At 32.0% G+C, this 27,357-nt stretch overlaps 1 long non-coding RNA gene across 1 annotated transcript; it reads right to left on the minus strand.

Annotated features, from left to right (window-relative positions):
* Positions 1-6,431: 6,431 nt before the first annotated feature.
* LOC143083725 (uncharacterized) lies at positions 6,432-19,481 on the minus strand. Its single transcript, XR_012980857.1, has 4 exons — positions 19,330-19,481; positions 16,095-16,327; positions 11,414-12,317; positions 6,432-9,147 (listed from the first exon to the last, which is right to left on the minus strand). It is a non-coding gene; the product is annotated as an uncharacterized LOC143083725 (long non-coding RNA).
* Between the last annotated feature and the right edge of the window lie 7,876 nt (positions 19,482-27,357).

Consider the following 27,357-nt stretch of genomic DNA (forward strand, 5'->3'; position numbering starts at 1 on the left):
AAATTGTTGGGATTTTATTAGTTGTATAAATCCTTCTATATATTAAAGCCTGCCACTTATCCCTGCAAGTGACACCATCGATAAGCGTTGCTTCTTGTTTATGACATAAACATTGTTTATGGTCCATGTGAGAGTTCCAGTTATTTATTTGATAAATATGTTATGTTCGTTTAAGTGAAACGAATTAGAACATAATTCAACTTTCTAACATAAAAAGTCGATTCATAATTCACTATAAAAGCTATACTTGTAATGTTGAGTAAATAGTTATCAAAGGTACCCGGATTATAATTTAGTACGCCAGACGCGAGTTTCGTCTACATGAGATTCACCAATGACGCTCATATCAAAATATTTATAAAGCCAAACAAGTACAAAGTTGAAGACCGGTATAACTAAAGTTGACATCTCTTTTTTGTTTGTAGAAATAAGGTTGTTAAGATCAAAATGAATCTATAATTATATAAAACTTGTCCTGCCAATACGTGATCTAATACGATATATACGTGTATGGGGTCAGTAAATTTCATATGGGGTGAGAGCTTAGCTGGAATCCCCATATGGAATTTACTGACCATATATATATATCGTATTCGGTCACTAACACACCGTGTAACGAATTTATCTTACCGACTATCTTCATATGTGGTATTTTGTGTAGCGGTCTATTAAATTGATCAAGTCTTCAATACTATGTATAAAGATCCTACTTTCATTTTCTATACAGAAAACAAATGCCAACGACAATAACTTTTTAGCTTTAAATTTTGTTAATGAATTTATTTCAATCGTTCATCATACGTATCAATTTCTTCGTGGTGGACTTTAAGTCCCCGTGGGTATTACCAGCCTAGTAGCAAGTACTTCGATACTGGCATGAAAATACGGATTTTTTGTGTAATTAAAATTTTCTGTTACAAAATGTTAGAAATTATTATAAATTAAGGAATGTATCTCCCTCATGCAAAGCTCTGATTTCTATTACGGATTTGGCTATACTTTTTTGACCTTTTGGATTATAGCTCTTCATCTTTTATTAGTCCGGCCGATTGGTGAAAAAATTGTGGGTTTGATGATCAAAGCCCAAAATTTGGCATGGTAGTAGTTCTAGATATTTCAAAACATATTAGCTATGGACCCACCTTATAATTTCAATATGGCGGCTTTTTTCAAGATGGCCGCCATAAAATATCAAAATTTGCATGTATAACTTATATAAGGTCAGTTTTATGTCCAGATTTTGCGTGACAGTAGTGAGAGGTGTTTCAAAAAGTATAGACTATGAATACATCTTGCAATTTCAATATGGCGGCTTTTTTCAAGATGGCCGCCATAAAATATCAAAATCTGCATATATAACTTATATAAGGTCAGTTTCATGTCCAAATTTGGCGTGACAGTAGTGAGAGGTGATTAAATAGTATAGACTATGGATACATCTTGCAATTTCAATATGGCGGGTTTTTTTTTCAAGATGGCCGCCATAAAAAATCAAAATCAGCAAATATCACTTATACATGTTGAAATTTGGGATGTGAGTAGTCCTGGATCATGGGTACAATAATACCTATGTACAAAGTTGAAATTTCAAAATGGCGGCTTTTTCCAAGATGGCCGCCATATGATATCAAAATCAACACATATACATTACATATAGTTACAAAGAGTTTTGTTTTGACGTACCATCAGTAACACTAAGTGTCCTTTGCTACATGCCACATTTTTATACATGTTATACTTAAGCAAAGCAACATTGACTCTCTCAACATTAAAAGATTTGCAAAGAAATTATAGAAAATCGTAACTATGATACCCTTCTTGCAGAAATGTAGCCTACAACAGGAATGACGTGTAGATTCAAATATCTAAACTAGAATGAAAACTTCTCGACTCAAACAGCTCCTTTATAATTAGGTGGAAGAGGACATAGTTATAATCTTGAATAATAATTGAATTTATATGATGCTTGGCATGACCTCAGGGCATGCCAAATAGCAATGCAGTTACTTCATCTAGTCAAATAGTATTTTGTCGATGCAATTAAACAAGGAAACTACAACATATTTATATGACTACAATACATGAATAAGCTGCACATACAGATAGTTCACAAAGACATGATGTAGACATGATGTAGTCATGATGTCGTTTTTGTACTAAAGTCTTGTCTAAAGTTACTGAACTAGATTTCATCTATTCAATATATATTAACCTGTCTCGAATTCTGGTGATTTTACAACACCAGCCATGGACATAGTTGCCAACAACTACAGCTAGGAAATTGTTACACACACGTAGGACAAACATTGCCTTATTTAAGCATTTTTGTTGGTCGAACTTGAATAATTCGTCTTTCCCAAATGGTTCGAAATGTTTATATTTCTCTTATATTCTCTGATACTTTGACCAATATATAAGGTGCCAGCACAACTGATTGTACTGTTGCTATGACATATTAACAAGAAATATTAGTATAGACTAAAAATTATCCTAGCACTAACCAAATATAACAATGCGTTTCATACTTACATCTAGTAAAACTGTTTTTATATAGATAGCACTCTGTCAATTGTCTGGCCAGAAAAAAAACATGTATGCTAGTTTGGTAAAACTAGTCGATTGTGCAACTCTCTCTATGTACATGGTATATATACACAAATCAACAAAATGATAACAAAGATGGGTTGAAGCAGATGACAATGAAAATATTAAGTATGTCTTGACATCATTCCACGCATTAAAGCCTACAAAACAAATGGCCATTCGCGTTGAACAATGTTTCAGTAAGATGTCAATTAATCGACATTCTCAAAGTACAATCCAGCAATGTGTCAATTGTTTTCTTGACATGTATCAATTATTAATTGTGATCAATCTTCCTTTGTTAGTGCTGATGTCAAATTGGAACAGTGTAACATGGTGAACATTTTGCCTTAGATATATATATATATATGTATATAGTAATGGCATTATTGAGAAGCTTACGTGATTGGTTAGAAAGCTGTAATTCAACATAGTTTTTCGTGAACAGCAGATTCTTTTCACAGGCTTGCATGCATCATGAACAAGATATATCCATGAAGTTATAGCATGTTTTCTTCTCATTCTGATACAAAGATCCTAAAATGATTTTACCTGAGGAACGGGACAGTGGTAAACTATGTTTCAGTCAAAGAAAGAATTAATTAAGGTAAATTGAGTCCACGTAACCTCTATTGATTTGTAACATAAATGATTGAAGTAGGCATTTGTATGTTAGAAAATGAAGATAAGGTCCCTTCTAATGTATAAAGGTGTTATTATGCTGCTTAGTATGTGGTTCTTAGCATTTCTGTCCCATTTATCATAGTGTATGTGTGCTATAGTATGTGATGTACCATTAACTATACAGTTCTAGTGTTGTAAACGTGATTTGAAAATGGTATAATTATGTAGATCAAGCAATGAATATAATTAAACACTTGTAAAATAAGAAGGCCGGGCTATCGTGTTGGATGTTATTTATAATACCGCACAAATACAGCACATACATAGGAAGTCTTTTACAGAAATGGATATATACCCTATTGAATCACAAAGGTATCAGCATTTTGCATGAGGTCATAAAATATGGTTGAAAGATACGCTAGCGGTAGATAAAAATGTGGGAGTATTATGATTTTATGTACATTTCCTTTTCAAATGTGGTGAAGAGTTGTGCAAAGACTAAATGGGTTATACTTACGGGCACACATTTTTAAACCTGCTGTGAAAATATGTTGTTGTTTAAATATTAAAGAAGATGAGGAAGACACAATGAGCAACATGAAACCTTTCATAAAACTAGGGAATGATATAAGGTGTTCAAGGAGGGTCAGCAGGTGTTATTGGTTAAATAGCTTGATGAGTCATATCCAGTATAATCAAATTAGAAACATGTTGGTATATGTTAGGTATACCAACATCTTTTTACTTATGTTATCTTATATTTCACCAAATGTGAAAGTTTGAAATAAAATCAGGTTTGCCATTTCTGTATGATGGATACTACTGCTTTAAACAATCATTTGTAGACAACACAGATATGAAATAATAAGGATCAAATCAAACAGAATTGACAAATTTTCCTTGGGGAAAAAATACATGTACTATGAATCGGACAAGGAGTGGTAGAACATGTGGTATGGGCTTTACTCATAGTTGAAGGCCGTCTGGTGACTTATAGCTGTTATTTTTTGTGACATTTGGTCTCTTGTTGAGATTTGTCTCATAAGCAATCATACCATTTCGCCTTTATTTAGAATCATAATTTATGATTTAGATGGTACACAGTCAAACAAATTATAAAGGCATCATGAAAACGTTCGAATGTTTCCATTTATGGGATATTTGATCAAAATATCGTGCAAGCCATGTATTATGGAAACACAATCCTTAGAACGTAGTATCAACTGCAAATAACAATTCGAAGAATGAAATGAATATCAACAGAGCCATGTTTTAGTTTATTTTAGATAAATTATTTTTTTACATTTGTGGCGGCCATTTTGAAATGTCCGCCCTTTAACTTTATTCTTAAAGTTTTAAATACCGCCACGACTTACTTTAAACGTTGAATCACATTTGTTATGCTTTAAAAATATTAGATTTGAATATTATTTGCTGTAATTTAAAACTGGTAACTGATATTTTGACTGATTGGCAGCCATCTTGAAAATGGCCGCCATATTGGATTTTTCAGGGTGGGTCCATAGCTTAAATTGACAACCATATATAGATATACCATTGTGCAAAGTTTCATGCTTTTATCACCAAACCCACAATTTTTTGAAAAAAATGAACGAATCAGCTGGACTATATACAAGCTTTGGATTTCAAATATTTTGGCCACAAGCATCACTGAAGAGACATGTGTTGTCAAAATGCGCATCTGGTGCAGAAAAATTGGTACCGTTAATGTTATTTAATCCTTTCAGACTTCTTTGAAATGGAAGTAACTCCGTTATGCTAACAATAACAACTAGTTAGCTTTAATTATGTTTAATGAACTTATTTTAGCCTTTCCTCATTAATTTCTGCATCTGTTGAATCCTTTCAGATTTTTCCTGAACACCGTGATGTTTTTATAAAGGGTTGTAGCATCTTTTTTTTTGTTTTGAAAGGGAAGTAACTCATTACTTACCCCATATGGTAACTAACAAGTATGGTAACAGACCCTATATTTTTAGGACACCCTATATCAAATTTACATAGTCACCTCGTGAGTCCTTTAACCAATCATATCTCTATAAATCTTTAGGAGGTAAGATAATATTAATTTCATAGTTCGTCAGTGACCTAACACGATATATATGGGTTGAGTTCCATTTCATCACCTAATGGCATTTACTTCCCCTATATATATATATATATATATCGAATCGTATTAGGTCACTAGCACACCGTGTTATGAATTTGTCTTACCGGCTATCTTAACATGTAATGTTAAGATTTTGCCTATCAAAGGGATTAAGTCTTAAATACTAAGTACAAATGCATAACGAACCTACTTCCATTTGTCTACAGAAAAAAATGCCAGCAGTATCAACTTGTTAGATCTAAATGTGTTTAATGAACTTATTTTAATCGTTCATCATCAATAACATCGTCTGTTGAAACCATTTAAGACCGTGTTTTTTTGATAAAGGGACGTAACACCACTACGAACCGTGTATTGAAATAAGCCAAGTCTACTAACCTTATATGGAATATGCATGGTGTCCACGCGGTTGCTTTTAACCAATCACATTCCTTGAAATGTATATGTTGTAAGATAAAATTATATATCGTACTTAAAAATTTCAAAATATCATTTAGAATTTATGACACAAGGTGGCATACCTTTTTGCTTTTCAAACTATATAATGAAGAGTGAAAAGTAAAATAGAACAAGAGGAAAATGAAGAAAAAAACACAACACAATACTTGAAAAAAATTTAAGATAATTAAATCCAATGATGCATAACTGCTGAGAAAAGACTCAACATCCCAAATACATGAAGAAAGAATGAATATCACACTAATCATGAGAAACAGAGTAAAACCATGCATCAATATTTGATGAAAATACTCCCTCCCCCCCCCCCCCCCCCAAAAAAAAAACACCATCCAGCAAAACATAAAAAAGGAGTAAAATCCTTCCACAATACACGAGAAAAAGAGTAATACGATCCCATAATAAATGAGAAAAAAGTAACTATCTAACAAACATTACAAAAAAAACCATCCATTCACACATGAGGAAAATAGAAAAAATACAGATAACACATATAAAGGGGAGTAAAAAGTCCCACAATACTTGAGAAAAAGAATAAACCATCCAATAATACATGAGAAAAAGGATAAAACTATTCGTAAGTACACGAAAATAAGTGAATATATATCTAATAACACATCAGAAAAAGATTAAAAAGATCCAACAATACATTTGAATAACAATAAAATCATCTAAAATCTATGAGAAAAAGAGAAAAAAACAACATCCAACAACACACGAGACAAAGAGCAACTCCATCCCACAGTACATGATAGAAACAGTAAAAACATCCAAAAAAAAATATATATATATAAAGGAAAACAGGTCCACAATTGCACAAAAAGCAGTGCAAACATCCTATAATAGGAACATGAGGAAAATTGAAAAAAACTTGATAAAAAGAATAAAAAACATTTAACAATACATGAGAAAAAAATGTTAAACTTTCCACAATACATGAGAGAAAAGGGTAAAATATTCAACAATACATCAGAAAAATTGAAAACATTCAATAATTAACGAAAAAAGAGTAAAACATTCAACAATACATGAGAAAAGAGTAAAACATTCAACAATACATGAGAATAGAGTAAACATTCAACAATACATGAGAATAGAGAAAAACATTCAACAATACATGAGAATAGAGTAAAACATTTAACAATACATGAGAATAGAGTAAACATTCAACAATACATGAGAATAGAGTAAACATTCAACAATACATGAGAATAGAGTAAAACATTCAACAATACATGAGAATAGAGTAAACATTCAACAATACATGAGAATAGAGTAAAACATTCAACAATACATGAGAATAGAGTAAAACATTCAACAATACATGAGAATAGAGTAAACATTCAACAATACATGAGAATAGAGTAAACATTCAACAATACATGAGAATAGAGTAAAACATTCAACAATTCATGAAAACAAATGTGAAAACAACGTGCTCATTTGATTATTCATGGCTTTTAAAATTAAACCACAGAGTCACATTGCTAACAGAATGATTAATTTTGTTGCCAGATCATTCCATTTTCGCTGATCAAACGCAAAATAAAACAGATAAAACTCATGTTCTCTTCAAATCTTGCTAGTTTAAAAAAAAAATATTTTGTTTTTTCAGAGGAGTAAATAAGTTGGTTGTCCAGCGAACGAAATTTCATAAAATATTGAAAAGCATGGCTCCCTTTGTATGATTTCCAACAAGTAACTGGTTTGTACTTCTATTATAATATAAATAAGCGGGGAAAAGATCATGAAGATCACGAAGATCACTGGCTTCGAGTATTTCCTTGTGTTGTTGTCCGTCAGCTGATATAACCAATACATTCTTATGACAAGCACAGGCTACGAACACTTTCCCATCATTGTCTACTGATAAGCTATATGGATATTTCAGTACGTTTTCATTTTTAAATGTCCATTGAACTGTACCTTGTAAATCATAACATGTAACGGAATGAGTTATGGAATTTGCAATGTAAATGTTTTCACCGAACGTTGCAACATAAGAAACATGACGCATGCTTGTGTCCCGGACTATATACCTTGTTGAGTTGTCGTACGGATCAATCAATAGAATTCCATCATTGCTAGAACAAATCAATTTGGTATCCTTCACTGCTATACCGAATAAACAAGTATCAACTGGTATTTGTTTCTCGACTCTTTTGCTTTGTATGTCAATTACTGTAATAATATTTTTTCTATATCCTGATGTTACAGCCAGTGTGTTGTCATCATTGATGTACGCTATATCGAATGATCCAAATATGGTATTCTCAAAATCCTTTGATCCGTCATTGTTGAATACTCTGACAGTGTGAGTATTATAATCGGAAAAAACTATTCTGCTATCTGGCAACATGCAACAACCGGTGATGTTGTCCCCATTAATGTTTATAGATGTCTGCAGCTTAAGATAAATATTTTCGACTGACCTGTATAACCTATGCGGCACCATTCTTTTGGCTGTTTTGTTTTTCTTCATTTTCAGGAAAAAAATACATGGTGTCTTTTTAACTGATATTTCTCCGTAATTCTTGATATTCGTAGCAATGTTTTGCAAGGAGGTATGAGCATGGTATGACAATTCACGATCTTTAAAACTTTCTGAGTCGACAATTGCATAAAGGAATTCTCCTTTGTTAGAGATTTCGTTTTCTAACTGCTTCATATAAATAAATGCCTCCTCTTCTGGGACATGTTGTTGAATATTTTCCAGCTTTCTCTGGTATTCAGACATCTCTTTTTCTTTGTCCGTTAATAATGCCAACAACCTACAAATTTGCCTAATTTCTTCCTCTTCAGCTGCTTGCAACTTTTTCATTATGTTATCCTGTATTATGTCTAGATGGTTATTGATTGTATTCCTGGTTTGTTTAATTTCTTTCTCAATCTGACTCTTCGTTTCTGATAATTTCCTTAGGTTGTTTTGTCGGTTCTCTCGAATTCGCTGAATATTATCGGTGATATCTGCGAATGAATTTTCGATCTCAAAAAAAACATTTGAAGATTTGGTACTTTGGAGAATATCAGCCAGTTTTGAAAGCTTTTGGCATTCGATGTGAGTTTCTACAATACAACGACTGCAGCAGAAGCATTTGTGTTTCTTACAATAAATTGTAAACTTCTCATTATGTATGTCACATGTTTGATTGATTTCCTGAACATCACTTTCTTGATACACAGTTATCGGCACGGTGTTATGGTATCGAGATGCTTTTAACATACTATGATATGTTTTGCATTCCGGACAAAGTCCTTCATCACATTCTGTGCACCAAACTACGGATATACTAGTAATATGCTGGACATTGCATGCACCGCAGAAAGAATTAGAAGTTTCCATGGTAGTATTGCTGACAAAAGAAAGACAGTTATTAATTATGAGAATAAATCTGTATCATATTTGTAACATATATCTGTAAGAGGCTCCTGTTTACCTGTATCTTTTATTTTAATGGTGAATAGTATTGATTTCTGTTAAATGTCCAGTGGTAAATTAATTGCATATTCCGGAGGAGAACATAAAAATGGGATGTGCATGTATTCCCTACTTTTTATTAGCCGACAAGATGGCCCGGATATTCAAAGCACTGTTGAAGAAGGTGACAGTTGACATAAAGATGTGTCAACATACATAGACACGTAAGTCAGTCTTTTCTCTTACTTCTAAATGTCGCGTACAATTTTCAATTCTTTAGTTTAAGACGGGCAGAATTCAAACGCGTGTCTGTCATCACATGATCAAGGATGCGGTTTTTGTCATTAAGTATTTAAGACATACATATATATATGCATGTTTCGACAAAAAAATGTATCTGTGGAATAATCATTTATGTCAAAAACAAATCATATAACTTTTTTTCCTTTTTAATTTGTCCTTTAAGGACAACTGCATAATACCTGTTTTAAAGTTCTTTGATATTTGGTCAGCTTCTCGTTACCTGTATTGTTTTTCTTATTCTAGTCTATACGCAAAATTCATACGCATCGTGGGTTATGACGAAATTCATTTTTTTTCTTAAAAATTCCCCGCGTTTATGCGAAATAGTATTTCTATCATAAACAAGTCTCATCAATAAAAATTTCATTACAGGACAGTGGCAATACATTTAATAAGACAAAATATAATCAGAGTGTAAGGCGTACATTGTTTATTTTTTCAAGTCATAAATTGTGTTGTTAATTCAAGATAACATAACCATTTAAAGACTTTTTACATTACCAATGGTCTTTTTGGATGGATGAATAAGAAGGTTCACAAGGTCATGCGTTTTTCAGACTGGTTATGCCCTCTCTATATTATAACCGTAGGATTAGCATTGATTGATACTTTAACGTAATGCTGTTTAACGTCAATACGCAAATTAAATGCATATTCCGGATTAAAGGGATATGCATACATTAACAGGTCTGCTAACATTCTGTAGCACCTGAGATCACCCCTTGTTTTGTTTTAAATTGATTCATGTTTCTCTTGCTTTAGTTATGTGCTTTTTAACTTTTTAATGCTTGAGTATGGGTGCAAATATAACTGGTTTTTCTTCGATTTTTCAAATTCAAAGCAATACTAGTACTGTATTTTATCAACTTTCTAAATGCCGTTTGTACTTATGTTCATATACATTCTTGATATATCAGATATACACGTGTCTATTTTTGTATTAGCACCCTTTTTATGGCGTCCGTATAATTTTCGATGGAAGTATTTTAACTTTACCACTTGGAACCCTATGTTCACAGCAACAATTACCGATCACGAAAATCATGACTGGAAAGGCAAACCAGGGATATTGTATCGAATGTAAGATAGATACCCCTTATGAAGGCTCTGTTGAAAGGTTCCTACATGGAAATTGAAAGTTCACAATTAGAAAGCTGAATGTATTTCTAATGTCATAAAGTTTGATCTAAACCAACCCTCATTGTCAACTCCTAGATGTGAGGAAGACCTTACTGTATCAGTTGTACTGATTATTTTGACGATCAAACTTACAATAAAGGTTGTATTTCTTTGTTAATTCCTTCTGCATTGTATAAGACCCCATTACTATTATTACACTGAAAGCCATGTTCATTGTGTTTATTATGTTGTTCATGCTTCTGTGTGTTGACTAATGTTATATATTATCCGCCCATTAGACAGTATATCCGTAGTCAGGAAACATAGCTTTTTTGTTTTTTTTTAATTTGATGTTATAACAGTTCCTGATGTTACTCCACTTTTGGTCCTTTTTGTCATTATCTTCAAATTTTTATTATGACTTTAAACTTTCAAATAATTTGATATCAAGCACCACTGAAGAGATATTAATTGCCGACATGCATTTCTGATTCAATACAATGTGTACGTTGATATCATGAAAATTAACAGATAATAGTGGAAAACAGAATAATATGATAATACTAACCTATGTTATACAAATATATACATATATTATGTAGGACTGATAATCGACCTCACAACAGAGAAAATAAACCCGAAATACCTTTGTGTATATACCGAATAAATTTCGTTTATATTTCACCATTGCCGCAGTTTCTGCACATCGATCTATCTTTGTTTTACCCTTTATTTGTGAGTTTGGCCAAATATATATTTCCTTTCAATTTTTAACTGACCTGCATAAGCTGTGTGGCACCATCCTTTTGGTTTGTTTGTTTTTCGTTCTTTTCAGAAAAACATTACATGGTATCTTTTTTGTTATTAATTCTCCATAATTCGTGATATCAGTAGCAATTTTTTGCAAGGAGGCATGAGCATGGTATGACAATTCACGATCTTTAAAACTTTCCGAGTCTATCATTGAATAAAATAATTCTCTTTTGCTAGAAATGTCTTGTTCCAGCTGCTTCATAGAAATAAACGTCTTAAGATTAGTGGCAGTTTGATTAAATTTTTCCAGCTTTGCTTGGCATTCAATTATCTCATTTTCTTTTTCCGTCAACGAGTTCAACAACCTGCCAATTTGCTTTATTTCTTCTTCTTCAGTTGCATGTAATTGTTTCATCATGTCATCTTGCATTTTGTCTAAATGTGTATTGATTGTAATTCTAGTTTGTTTAATTTCTTTCTCAATCTGACTCTTCCTTTCTGATAATGTCCCTAGGTTGTTTTGTCGGCTCTCTCGAATTCGCTGAATATTATCGGTGAGTTCTGCTAACGAATGTTCGATCTCATCAAAAGCAATTAGAGATTCGGTATTTTGAAGGATATTAGCCAGTTTTGCGATCTTTTGGCATTCGATGTGAGATTCTACAATACAACTACTACAGCAGAGACATGCGTGTGCTGTACAGTATATTGTATACTCCGCATTGTGTTGATCACATGTTTGGTTAATTTCCTGAAAAACAGTCATCGGCACGGGGTTATGGTGTCGAGATGCTTTAGAATTACTATGATGTTTCAGGCATTCTGGACATAGCCCTTCCTCACATTCTGTGCACCACACAATGGATCTGCTGGTAATATCCTGGAGATTACATGCACCACAAGAAGGTATTGATGTTTCCATGTTAAAATCTTGATAAAAAGAAGACAGATTTTAAATTGATTTATGTTATTATGAATTGAAAATGTCTTTCTATTTTCTATAAATTACCTCAGCTGTATTTGGCAAAACGTTTTGGAATTTCTGGTCCGAAATGCTCTTCAATTTCGTACTATATTTAGCCTGTTAAATTTTTTTTAATCGAGCGTTAATGATGAGTCTTTTGTAGACGTAATACGCGTCTGGCACAAATACAAAATTTAAATTCTGGTATCTATGAAGAGTGTATTTGTAAAGGCTTACCTAGCTTTAAAACCAGATCTAATCCACAATTTTCTACATAAGGACATGCCTTTACCAAATCAGGAATATGACAATTGTTTTCCATTCGTTTGATGTGTTTGAGCTATTGATTTTGCCATTTGATAAGGGACTTTCCGATTTGAATTTTCCTTAGAGTTCGATATTTTTTTTCAAATTACTTTTTTTACCAGTATTATGTGTTCTAATGAATTCGAATACTCATTGTCAGATATGCATCCACAACCAATCATTTTACTTAATATAAATGGTATAGATTTCCTCCATAATAGTAGCAGCTAAGTCAAGAACACAGATTTGATGTACGGAATGTGTATTTTGATTTAATCTTACGCTTGTACCCAACAAGAGTGTGCTTTTAAATTTAACTACTAGAATACACTATATATATAGTTGTTGTAATGTTGAAAAACTATTTACATGTATTTAGTTTATGATATAATATAAATCCAAAGTATTTTAAACACTGTGTGTGGTTAATAATTTGTATTATGCCAATGTTTTTATTTCTGTTTTTTTTTTCATAAATACACCATATAAAAGTTTCGTAAATTTTGATTGGTTGATATTAAGTTTTTTGTGTATTTTTGTCATATACAAGATAAATTAAAAGGGTCATTTACTACAATTTAGCCCCCAGAAAAAATACAATTCACACCTGTTTTACTTATCATTAAACTAATGCTAAAAGTCGGTCACATGACGGAATTGCCATGTTTACTACAATGTACAAGTATCAAAGGTTCTATGATAATGAGATCATGGTCCGATGAACCAGACCAGACTGTAATGTACATCTTACAATTATTCTATACACAAAATATAGTTGACATGTTACCTATAGTATCTGATAAACTGACAAAATTACAAAACAACTCGTTGACTTTTGAACCGTGAACATGAGGTCACGGGCAGATAATATATGCCACACAGAAGTGTAAACCTAAAAATTGTTCCATACACCACACATGGTTGACATATTGGTAAATGGTATTTGAAAACCCAACCAAAACACACACATAAAAAACCAATATTGACCAATGAACCATGAAAATGAGGTAAAGGTCAGATGAACCCTGCTAGAATCATTCCATGCATCATATAGTTAACCTCTTGCTTAAATTATTTTTAAAAGAAGCAAACTTTACCAGGACAACTTAACATTGACCAATGAAACCATTAAAATGTGGGTAAGGTTATATGATACCTGCCAGACAGATATAATCACCTTACAATCATTCCATACATCAAATATATATATTATAATTTAAGCAATTAAAACCGAAATTCAACCTTGATCAATGAAGCTTGAAAATGAGTTCAAGGTCGAAAAAAACCTGCCAGACTGACATGCTCATCATAAAATATTTCTATACACCAAATATAGTTGAACTCGTGTATATAATATTAGAAAAAAAAAATCAAATCCCAATGATTTAATGTTTACCACTGAACCATGAAAATGAGGTCAAGGTCAGGTTTCATCTACTAGTTGGACATGTTCACCTTACAATCACTTCATACACCAAATGCATATTGTTATATATAGTATTTGACCAAGAAAACTTAACCTTGTTGACTTATTCATGAAATGAGGTCGAGGTCAAGTGAAAACTGTCTGACGGGCATGAGGACCTTGCAAGGTACGCATATACTAAAATCAATTATTATATAACTGATTAAAAGAGAGAAAGTACCTTTTTACAAAATCTTTCAAGTAGTCAGGTCATGAGGTCAATGACAATATGACAGACAAAAACTTCATAACTGCATCAGCCTTATTGTTCTGATACCTAGTAGATCAGTTTATTGAAGTTACTCATTCATAATTTGAAGTTCAAATCTGTTACCTCCCATTCTCGAGGTAAATTGTACATGAGGTAGACATGCTTACATTAAACAACGGCAAAAAAGATTCGAGTGGCCTAATTCAAATACACACGACGTTCACATCGGTTTCTTATATTTGATATTGCATTCGCCTTCTGATAATTAATATCCTCCCATGCTTTTAGAAGAACATATTTTTACACTTCCAAGCACTCGTTGGACTTAAAAAGGTGATTATAAAAATATCTTTGTATAGACCAATTTTTAAAAGATCTCGTTACTTCACCAAAAGGTATTGGTACAAACATGTATACATCTTGTAACATAATTATAGTAATTTATTTTCAAATTTTCAAAAAATTGTAAACAACAGGTTAATTATTCATCGAGTTGAAATAGCAAATTGATAATCATTAGATTCACTCACCTAATTGTTGTCTAAAAAAAATTTTAAAACCCCAATCCAATTTAAACAAAGTTATGTTATATGATGGTATTTGAAAAACACATGCATTTTGACTTTTTCATAAGTTATTCAGAGGATAGCGTACTTGATTAGCTATGGGAAAAAACATAGAGCAATATATACAAGAGTGCACAAACTGAAATGTCTCGCCTTCTTACTGACCATGACAATTAGTTCAAGTTCATATAAATCATGGCGGACAGACATATACAACACCTGAAAATTATTCCATACAACAAATACAGCTGACCTATTAGTATTTATTTAGTAATCGATAAAAAGACCAAAAACACAAAAACTTGACGTTGATCAATGAACCATGCCAATGACGTCAGGGTCAGATAATACTAGCTACATGTACCAACATGTACACCTTACATTCCATTAACCAAATATAGATGACATATTGCTATGGCAAATGGAAAAAAGACCATGACTAAAAACTTAACATTGACCAATGAACCTTGAAAATGAGGTCAAAGTCAGGTGATACCTGCCAGACAGACATGTCCACCTCACTATAATTCCATACATATAAACCAAATATGGCTGACCTATTTCTATTAGTAATTGTAATACTGACCAAAAGACAAAATCTTAATTACACTGACCAATAAAAATCAGGCCAGAGACAAATGAAGCCTAGATACAAGCTAGACAGACATGTACAACTAACAATCATTCCATACATCATATATAGCTGCCTGTTACTTACAGCATTTGGTGAAAAACGGACCAAATCCTGTTACTTTTACTTTGATCGGTGATCCATGAATGAGGTTGAGGTCAGGTGAACACTGTCTATTAGACAGGTAGACGTTGAAAGCATATACCAAATACAGTTATTAATATCCTATCATAAACATTAAATTCACATGTTAAGCAGTCCCTGAATCATGAAAATGAGATCAAGGACGACAAAAGACATATGATAGACAGAAGTTTTGTAACATAGGGTACAACACAACTGACTGAAAAATTAAAACAAACACATAAACTAATCTTACAAAAATGCGAACAAAAAGTTATAGCGTGTGAATTGACTCACCATACATTGTTGTAGGTCAAGTCAATAATCCTACAATTCGTTTAATTTCTATCATGTCTTAATCATTCCGATAAATTTCTCTAGATGCAATCATCATCACTTGCTTTTCTTCACTAAGATGGGGTTTCAAAAGTTGAAAATTACCTGATTGTGTAGCTGGGTCAGTCGAAGTAGCAGATGTGGTAACTAGAGCCGTCGACACCACCTCTAAATTCTGTAAAACGGTTGATACTGCACTTTCGGTAGAACTGCTACTAACACCCGCACTGCTACTCATATTAGGATGCAAACCAGTTCTCTTAGCCGCTGGAGCAACATTGTCGCCACTCCCCTTAGACACCATTCTCTTCCTACCAGAACGAGTCAGCATTGTGAAACTGTAAAAGATGAAAATGCAAACATTATACAATTCAAAGTAACAAAGACTGATGTTGCTGCTGCTGTGGCTGAATAAGTCTTGAAACATCGGAAACAGCTAGATTGTCCATCACTTTTACGCCATACACGTTCTATATTCTACTAGAAATCAAATATCTTAACAAAATAATGCGTAGATAGCATTTATATAAATAATAGAAACTGACATGTGTTTACAAGACTTAAAATATATAAGCAATTAATAGTAATGCATTTCAATAAAAATAATTTCAAAAGAAATATTATTTAGCGTAGAATGTACGCATGGTCATGCTGAGAGTGTCAAATTGTTCACTGATATTTCAACGATTGTAACCAACAAGTCATAAATATAAAAAAAAAAAAAATTCGGACTCTTTGTTTATTTCCCTATGATACAGGGTAAGATGTGTTGTCCCATAACACCCATTTATCTATTCATATAAGACTTCAATAGCACATTTAAAGTCATTCACCAACCAATTGATAAGCAGATTCTAGATTTCTTGTCTTTCGATTTGAGAACCAAATAATACGAATGCCAATATAAAGTAAAAGTCCGAGTCAGCCTTTTTCCATCAATTTACAAAAAGGAGATATCTCGGAAAGAAACTCCATAACCTGTCAATAGTTTAAGCTTAATTTGTTCCTAAACTAATGCTCTTTCAACTTATAGTATCAATTATAAATTCTATTTTGTTTAACTACACATAAGTAACAGGATGAAACAAAACCTGCAATGCAGGAGATTTCTTAAAAGTTAGATGAAAAGAGTTTCCGGTAATTACAGTGTTAAGGAAATCATTGAACCAATGCATGTATATTTTACAGTGAATTTTGTTAATTCAAGGATTATCTAGAATTCCGGAGGAACTGACTAATTTTCATTATTCACTATCAGCTTTAATAATCTTGTAAAATCCCTGAAATTGTTAGGAATTCTATGAAATTACTTAAAATATTGCTAGGTTCTTGTACAATTTCTTATTAGAAGTTGCAAAAATATATATATGACATAAATGTATTAGAATTGTTTTTCTTCTAATAATAGCATTGATACGCATTTTAAACTATGATATTTTTACATGCATGTTAACAGTCAATCATTACCGTAATTATTTCTGCATGATATAGTTTTAATGATTTCTAATGCTACAAACCACCCTGTCGTGTGAGATTAAGTCATATTTTGTTTTCTAAGGAACACACATATTTTACATGTTTTGATACACATTGTCCAACACAAATGGCAGATAGTTAAAATGGTTGACAAAAATACATGTGTATTCGTTCCTATGGTAAATTGTGCTGTTATACCACGGTGTCAGGTTATTCTGAGGGTCATGATAGTTATTAGTTGCTGTCTGCCATATTTGTTTCTCGTTTTTTTTTATCATAAATCAGTGTTTGCCTTTTCGTTTGAATTGTTTCACATTTTGTCATGTCGTGGCCGCTTATAGTTTACTTTACGGTATGTGTTTTGCTCACTGTTGAAGGCAGTTATATGACATATTATTGCTTACTTCCCTGTCCTTTGGTATCTTGTTTTGATATGAATCGTATAATCAACCTACTAACATAAATGTCAACATTGTAGATCATCATGCATATGCATATATGTGCATTTAACGATATGTATGTCTTACTTTTGATTCTGATCTAGGAGGCAATTAATTATATAGAATATACAAAATTGTTTGAAATTTTAACAGTATTCTGTGATTTTGTGTACTTTCATTCCTTATAGTACATTTTATTCATTGTACTAGATGGTGACCTGCATGTCGATTAAATGCACATTGTTGCAAGTATTTTGATCCAGGTATTTCTCCCATTTTCTACTCTGTTTTAATCATTTTACGTTTTGTGTAGTAGATACTACCTTTTCTATACAGTGCAAGACAAGATAGACCACTCTTATTAGATTTTATCAGAAAACCAATGAATTTTATAAATAAAATCAATTATTTTAGCCAATATAATTTCTTATGTATTATTTGACTTTTCTGTAAAATAGTACTATGTTTATGTTAATATTTTTACAGAAAGAGAAACAATAGTGAAATCTAGGTACATGTATTGAAAATCCACTTTAATAAGGATAAGGTCACAACATACAGAAAAGTTGCCTTCAAATTAGAAGAAGGAAAGACAACATTTCAATAGCATTACAATTCTTATCTTTTTAATAAAATACAGGAGTTAATTGATATCAAAAAGAAAGTCTATGTACTACAATTGTTGGTAAACTTAGTCAACCAAGTATATAAAACATATTCAACTAAGATTATGCACATTACATTTTATCACCTCTTATGGCGTTTCAATTTGATCACATACTTCGATATAAACAATCTTATTATATATAATTTAACATGCAATCGGCATATAATAAACGTATCCTTACTTTTCAACAACAATGTATCTTTTCAGCCAATATGCACTTATGACGCAGTATAGCTTTCTAAATACTGTATTTCTCCGGTTCTTCAAATCGAAGAAACTCCTCCTCCGTTAAACAAATAGGTCTAGGTTAAATAATAATCCAACTTTTACTCGGACTACCACTTAAACAATTACAATTCTGACTCAAACTTCAATTCGAATCAAAATTCAAACTCGAACTTTCAATCGAACCCGATTTTGATTTTGTTTTTGCCACAACGCAGTTGTCAGTGATTTTATTTCTGATAACTATTACTTTAATGAAGTGTAGGTCTTTCATTCATTTTTCAAACTTTGGAACAAACAATATTCTCAATAAAAATATTCTAAAAAGTCAACTGATTTCTTTAGAAATATTTCATGCAATACATTAAATACGAAGTCCTAAACATTTGATGATTTAATTTGAATTATAATTGTCTCCCTTGAATCATACGTTTGCACAAATAACTTGAATTTTAAAAAAAAGCATTTAAACCATATGATTTTACAATGTTTGATGTTGATAAATAGACATACTTAAATACAACGTACATACTTAGTTACTCCGTTAAAGTCGCAAACTGAGAATACTTTTGTTTTCCGTTCTTAAATCCGTCAACTGAAAAGGCAAACAATTCAACAGGTAAACAGTTCAGTGTGTCAGGTGATTTGTTATGACGATTAATGTGTACACACATCAATTCATAATGTCGGTATGTTAAAAACTAATTGAGCGATACGGTTGATAAAAGAAGTCCCATGTTCTTGAGCGTTGAGTGTGGGTGTCTTATTAGAATAACGTTAACCATCGACACGGTGGTGTTAATTGTGTTATGCCGAAAAAGAAAGAAGAGTAAATGACATACATATTTGAATTATCAGGATTTAGGAGGGTCTAAACGGGATTTACAGAACATAAAAGTAAATAGACATTGATGCACCAAAATAGGCCATAAAAATAACAAAAAAAGTTGTCCTATAAAAGAGAACAATGGGAGCTTAAATAGAATGAAGAGAGAATAAGTCAAAAAATATTAAAGGAAAGAGAAAAATAGCCAAAATATTTTAAAGACTTGTCAAATGGAGACACCAGTCATTTGATAAGCAGAGGAATAACCTAATGATACGATAGCTAAAGTAACAGACGACAACGATATTCAGTCTAGTAACAATGTGTCTAAAGATATAATTCAATAAAACATGTCTATCTAAATGTTGTTTTAAAAATAAAAAAGATAAAAAGTAAAGATAAACGATTGCTCTGCTTATATACATTGTAACACTTGATGATGTAGTCAAGTAAATATTATTACTTCATCCATCGACATCTAACACAGATTCCAAACCTCTTTTGAATTTTTTTTTTATTCCATTCGAATGTTTTATTACAAATGTTATATAAATGAAATTTCAAATGTATTTCCATACTTGATGGTGGAATTATGAAATAAATGTATTTCCGTACTTGATGGGTATTGAAGAAATCAATAATACGTAAGGTCATTTGCATTCAATATGATTTTATTAATAAACCTGCTTACTAATTTTGTTAAGATGTTTCACATTGTAGAATATTTTTTTTTTTATATATATATATTTACTCTTCAGTACCATCTTTACAAGTAATATATCATTCAAATGACGGATACGGTCTTTTCCCGTTTTGACTGAGCATTTTGCCTTTATTTTTGAAACCTGATTTTAACAAACGAGTTTCGTTTAAAACATGTAAAATGCAGAATGACTTATATGTTGTTTTTTTTGTTTGTTGTGCATTTACTGATTGTGTCGCATATCCTTTGGGTTTCTATCAAGGAACTACTATAAGATGGTTTGCAGCAGCGATACTCAGCATAAGATCTCCAGCAGACAATAATGTATTGAATTTGCGCTAGTGTAAAGGTATACATATGCCAAATTGGCGTCAAATGAACGTTTGCCTGTGTACAAAGGGTGTTTGTAAGCAAACCTTCTAATTTATCAACCTCTACCCTAAATAGTGTATTTTTCAAGAGCAAGATTATTTTTTTCTTTTTTCTTTTTGTTTTGTTTTTAACAAAAGCAGTCATAGCAGGGTTCTGATTTTTAATTGTATAACACAAATTCATTGATCACGTATTTCTATTTAAAGATAAATGACATTAGTTTTGATAATCAACTATGACGAAGAACACTCTTCTATTTATTTTTTTGGAACGAGATGCTTAGACAAAGCGTTTTCCATTATTTCTAATCAAACACAAAACGTTCATAGTTCAGTTAAGAAATAATTCATGGCAGCCGTAGATTTGCTTTCATTTAACCATGGATTAAGCATTTATATTCGATTATTTTACCCTAAGCGTAAGCGAGGAGTAAACTACGAATATAAATGTCCAACCCATGGTTAAATGAAAACAAATCTACGGCTGCCATGAATTATTTCGATTCTAATAGGACAAATTCGGTAATTTTGTTAACCGTGAAAGCCCTATACATACGATACTATTTTGGCTGTTCCGTTTTACCCAATTTTGATAATATAAGTAATATTATATAATTCAATGATTATCTTTTTTATAATCGCATTTTTCAACTAATATATATTTTCTTCCAGTGTAATTTTATTCGTTCTGAGGAGTACAAGACGCTTTAAAACGCCCGGCATTTACATTTAATTTTTTGTTTACGGAAACATACTTGTGACGTCACCTTGTTTCGTTGCCATGTCAAGACAATAACATCATTTCGCGGAATTTTCGTTTTATGAAATTTTACCATGAAAAATGAATTGAAATGGACTGATTTGTTCATTTTGCGGTAGAATAGAGATAAATGTATTGTATCTAAATCTTGGCTTAAGTAAACTTTGGGTTTTGATGTCGAAAATTGAGAATATTTGGCAGTATAAATAAGTTTGTCGTAACGCAGAACAGCCGTTTTTCTGTATTACTGCGTTTGCGCTAAAGGTAAATATATTGTGATTATACTTGTTGACGATAATAGGTCGTCATATGAGAATATTGATTATAATTGATTATGTAGGTATTTCTTTGGATTGGTCAAATGGTAAAATATAACTTAGAATAAAAAGGAAACCATATATGAAATTGATAAAAATCTATATTGATTTTTATCAGGATAAGCCTCTGATTCAACCGTAAACCTATTGCTAGGGGACTGCCTTGAAAACGTAAACCCAACATCCCTTTTGATTCATGCTAAAAACAAAACATGAAATAGTTTAATAAGGGAGAAACCATTTAACTTTAACCTAGAGGGGGTATGCTTTTCGATTAAGTTTGTCGACGCTTTCAATCAAATTTGTTTTTAAATTCAACACTTTAAAGTATGGGTAAAATCTAGATTCAGATTTTTTTGTCATCTGCTTGACCACAATATATTTTTCATCAAATTGGGGATCAGAAAATATTTTTAGGGAATAAACATAACACCCCCGACCCACCCCTCTTATGAAGTGAAATTGTCGGTCCATAAATGAAGATGCTAATAAAGCCCGAATAATATCATAATATGTTACTTCTATATAACGTATTACAACACCACTAAAAATATGTAGTTTTAGGTGCTGTACCTTTATTTTGACTATTTTATGTATTATGTCTGTTTTGTTCACGCATTGTTGCAAATATAACGGAATTTGATGAGACTGTCGTAAAAGTGAGAGGTTTAGCGCTATAAAACCAGGTTCAATCCATCATTTTCGTCATTTGAAAGTCAGGAATATGACAGTTGTTGTCCATTTGTTTGATGTGTTTTGTCATTTGATTTTGCCATGTGATTAGGGACTTTCCGATTGAATTTTCCTCGGAGTTCAGTATTTTAGTGATTTTACTTTTAACCACCAAATCATTAGGTTGCAAACGAAAAAGGGTCGAAAGAAATATTCCCTTGATTTTAATTGTTTGAGAAGTTTGTAAGGAATTAATCTTACATTTCATTAGTTGCAGAAAAAAAAGTACCTTTTGTTTTAATTTAGTGGTTCTATGGAATATTATACATTTATTTTCCGTACCTGAGGGAGCTATGCAAATTTGTTCACCCAAGAATATTCATATTTCACGAGTGCTCTGCCCGAGGGAAATATGTTTTTTCGAGGGTGAGAAAATCTTCATACATTTTTTGTATCTCCCGAAGCCAATGGAAATGAATGTTTTATTCCACTGTTTTGTTTATACCTCAACATAAAATATTAGTTTGCACACGTTTTTTTCCTAATCCACCTGTTTTATAAATAAACACGACATACACATTGATAAATAGTACGGATAAAAAAATATTTATTAGTCTTTTTTTAACGTTTAAAATAATTGTGAACACAATTATCAGTTTTTACAATCTTTATTTAAAAAAGTTCAAAACATAATGTAAATTGATAGTCCGGCCATTTCAGCGGGGAATATGAAGATTTGTCCAATGGCACGAGGGATAGTCTCAACCAATCAAATATTGATAAAACTATCAATATAAATAAACAGTGGAATAATATGGAAACTTGAGGTTGCATGGTTTCTAAAGCTTGTGTACACATGGAAAACGGGGTGAAAATGTTATTGGTAAAGTGATTGTTATTTTCTTATATGCAATGCAATCTTATGTGCAATTTTGTCTATAATACCATGAATACTGGACAGGATAAAATGTTACTCATGCCTAGCATTTCTTCATTTGAAATAAAGATAAATTCTGAACAATTTTTTTAAAAGTTGCAAATTTAGCAGAGACTAATAGGGAAAATTCAATGTTGGTATTACACCTCTAACACATAAAGCAAATCAATGTCTGATAATAATTTGACGCCTTGGAGAACTGTCATTTTTCAGAACAGACATTAATCATGTTATTAGGTCGGCTACTTTCGTACATTGTCTTTTGGTGTTTTCAAATGCAGAATTATCACAAGTAATACCATGTTGGATTCAATATTCTGTTTGCAAGATGTTTATTGAAACAATCCATTCATGACTTGAATTGTATTATTGTATTGATTCACATAGTGTTTTTCTCAAAAGTTCTTAATAAACACAGACACGATAAAATTACCAATAACTTCATGTGCGGAAGCAAATAGTGATAACCAACTTATTTTCGCGGATACTTTATTTTGCGATTTTCAAATTTGTTTTATCTAGTTAAATAAGGAAAGATCTATGTTTTACATATTCGCGACGATTAATGTTCGCGTTATTTTTCAACTTACGAAAGTCGCGAAAATAAATTGTTCGTAAAAATAAGTAAGTTAACAGTTGGGCTGATATAATTTGGGGAAAAATTAGGTTGAAAGATATTGATTTTACAAGACCGCCAAAAGATTGTTACAGTGGACAATATACGATGTAATTATGATAACTAATTAACAAGCGACTGATTGACTAGTAATACAACACCTAAACCCAAGAACTCTCTATTCCTAAGCAATGTAAGAAAAACGGGATAAACATTTTCTTTTTAACAACCGCCCCATCCCCCTTTTTCCCAGTGAAATACCCTTATTGATAGAAAATTGTCAGATGAAAAATGCTCATCGAAGACCTCAGTTTCTATTGTTATATGCCAAACGCGTATGTTGACTATTAACGACTCATCAGTTGCACTCTAAACAAAACATTATGAAGGGAAAATCATACAACGAAGTTAAAGTGCATTAACATACGAAAATTCCCAAATCCCAAATACGGCTAAGGTAACATGATCTATCTTAACAGGATAAAACACATAATTAAGCTGTACAAGCATTTAATTTATAAACAATAATCGAAGGATACATTAATTTCATGATACGTCGTGATTGCAACAGAGTGATAGCAATATGTGCATGCACGTGTATATACATTTATGTTTTTAATTTGTATTTTTAAACTGTTACAAGCTAGCTTACTGGTAGTTACATATACATTTATGTATGAATAAATAAACCCAAACATAAACACACACATATAGGATGGAAAACAATAACGATTTGATAGTTTCCGATTAGCACAGTAACAAACAGATTTAAAATGATCACTGTGTGAGATATGAAATCGTCTTTTACTAAACCAAAGTATAAACCATTGCACCAGTACAATAATTTGCCACTAGTAACTGATTTCTACTTCGACAATAATCGAGAGAAAATGGATTGGCAAGACCATCACTGGCTGTTAGTACTGTTTTGTGTTTTTGTTCATCAGGAGATAAAACGACTACAATGTTATATGGATTCCCTACATGAAAGTTAGAAATATTCCCTGTTACGTATACGTTACCAGCATTGTCTACTGTGATACCACCTATATTTTTCAGAACGCTATCGTTCTTAAATGTCCATTGTAATGTACCATGTAGATTATAACATATCACGGAGTTAGTTTTCTTGCATGTATGGAAATAGTTTTCACCAAAATGAGCGACGTAGCTTTCCTTGGATAATTTAGTGCGGACTATAACACGTGATGTATTTGTATACGGATTGATCATTATTATCCCTTTTTCACGTGCAGAACAAATTAATTTGTCATCCTTCAATGCAATACCGTAACAACAAGACTCAACTGGTATTTCTTTTTTTATTTGTTTGTTTTGTATTTCGATTATTGTAATAATGCCGAACCGCCCTGATGTTACAGCCAAGGTATTGTCCTGGCTGATGTACGCTAGATCAAACGCACCCGATACATGTTTCACTTCAAAATCTTTTGAGCCGTCAGTATTGAATACTTTGACACAACAATGATACGCAAACGCCATTCTTCCATCTGGTAACATGCAACAACCACTGATCTCACTATATCCGGTATCTACAGTTTTATACAGCTTTAGATTGATATTTTCAACTGACCTATTTTGGAGCTTTAGCAACATCATTTGGTCTTGTTTATCTTTTTTCCATCTCATAATGAGATTACACGGTTTCTTTTCAATTATTACACACCCGAATTCCCGGATATCTCCTCTGGCACAATACGACAAGACAATTTCTTTTAAGATGTCGTTGTCAATCATTTATTGCAAATTTTTTTTCTTGCACGAAACTTCCTTTTCTAATTGCTTCATAGACAAAAATGTTTGAAGATCTGTCGCATGTTATTTGATTTTTTCAAAATTTCTCTGGTATTCTGATATTTCTAATTCCTGTCCATCTAATACGGTAAGATACATGCTTACGTGTCTTCTTTCCTTTTCGTCAGATGCTTTTAATATTTTCATTACTTCATCTTGCATCTTATCCATATAACAGTTGATTCTCGTCCGGGTCTCTTTGATTTTTTGTTAAATATTAAGCTTATTCTCGGATAACGTCTTTAGGTTGTTCTCCCGATTCTGTCGAATTCTTTTTATATTTTCCGCCAGGTCTGATAACGACTGCTGAATCTCAATTGAAGCTTTTGCTGTTTCTGATTTGTCAATGATGTCTGATAATCTGTACAGTTCCTGGCAACCGATGTGATCTTCTACAATACAACTACCACAGCATGGACATTCATGCTTATTACAGTAAATTGTATACTTCTCATTATGTTTGTCACAATAGTGGTTGATTTTTTGAACTTCACTCGGTAATTCCTGATACTCGGTTATCGGCAGGGTGTTATGGTTTCGAGATCCCTTTGAAGCAGCATGATATTTTTGGCATTGCGAGCATAGTCCTTCGTCACATTCTGTGCACCATACTAATGAGGGTATAGTGATATGATGAGTATTACATGGACTGCAGGAAGGTATTGATGTTGCCATGGCAGGAAGTACTTGGAAAATAAAGACAAATTAAATTAAAGGTCTTTTAAAAGTTGCTTCACTATCTAATACATTATTTTGCTAAAGAATCTTATGATCTTTGATGAATGATTCTAGTAAAGATAAACTCTCTTTGACAAATATGTATCGTAAAAAATAATACACGTTCTATAACACTTTCGAAACATGCACATACTTTATCTCATTATTTAAAGGGATATTAAAATACAAAATCAACAAGTCCTGATGATTCCTGTTGGAAATCTTACTATGGTTAAATCATGTCCGTTTATATCCGTGTAACATGTTATACATTTTTCACAACAGTCCCTAAATTTTTATTTAAAAGTTATTTCTAGTCAACTATTTATGAAGTTGTTTCTATTTAACGTACATGAACGTTAGTTTTATTTTCTTTAGATGGACGTTATTTCCATATAATTTGCACGGACTCGTTTGTATAGCTTACATGGAAATTATTTCCGTTTAATTTATATGAATGTAACTTATTTAACTTTCATGGCCATTATTAGAATCTATTTACATCCAAATTATTTATATTTCTCAAAAATGGACTTATTGTCATCTAACTTACACGGACGTTATATTTTTGACGTATACAGATGCTATCTAAACCCAATAATGAGGAAATAAAAGACGAAAGATCCCAGAGGGTTAGTCAAGCTCATAAATCGAAAATAAACTGACAACGCCATGGCTAAAAATTAAAAAAAGACAAACAGACAAACGATAGTACACATGACGCAACATAGAAAAACTAAAGAAGAGATAAGTATCATCATGATCATCTTATTCATCGTATTAGTTTATTTATGATGATCCAGTTCAGTATACAAATGAAATTGAA

Source organism: Mytilus galloprovincialis, chromosome 7 (assembly GCF_965363235.1).
Source record: "Mytilus galloprovincialis chromosome 7, xbMytGall1.hap1.1, whole genome shotgun sequence".
NCBI lineage: Eukaryota > Metazoa > Mollusca > Bivalvia > Mytilida > Mytilidae > Mytilus > Mytilus galloprovincialis.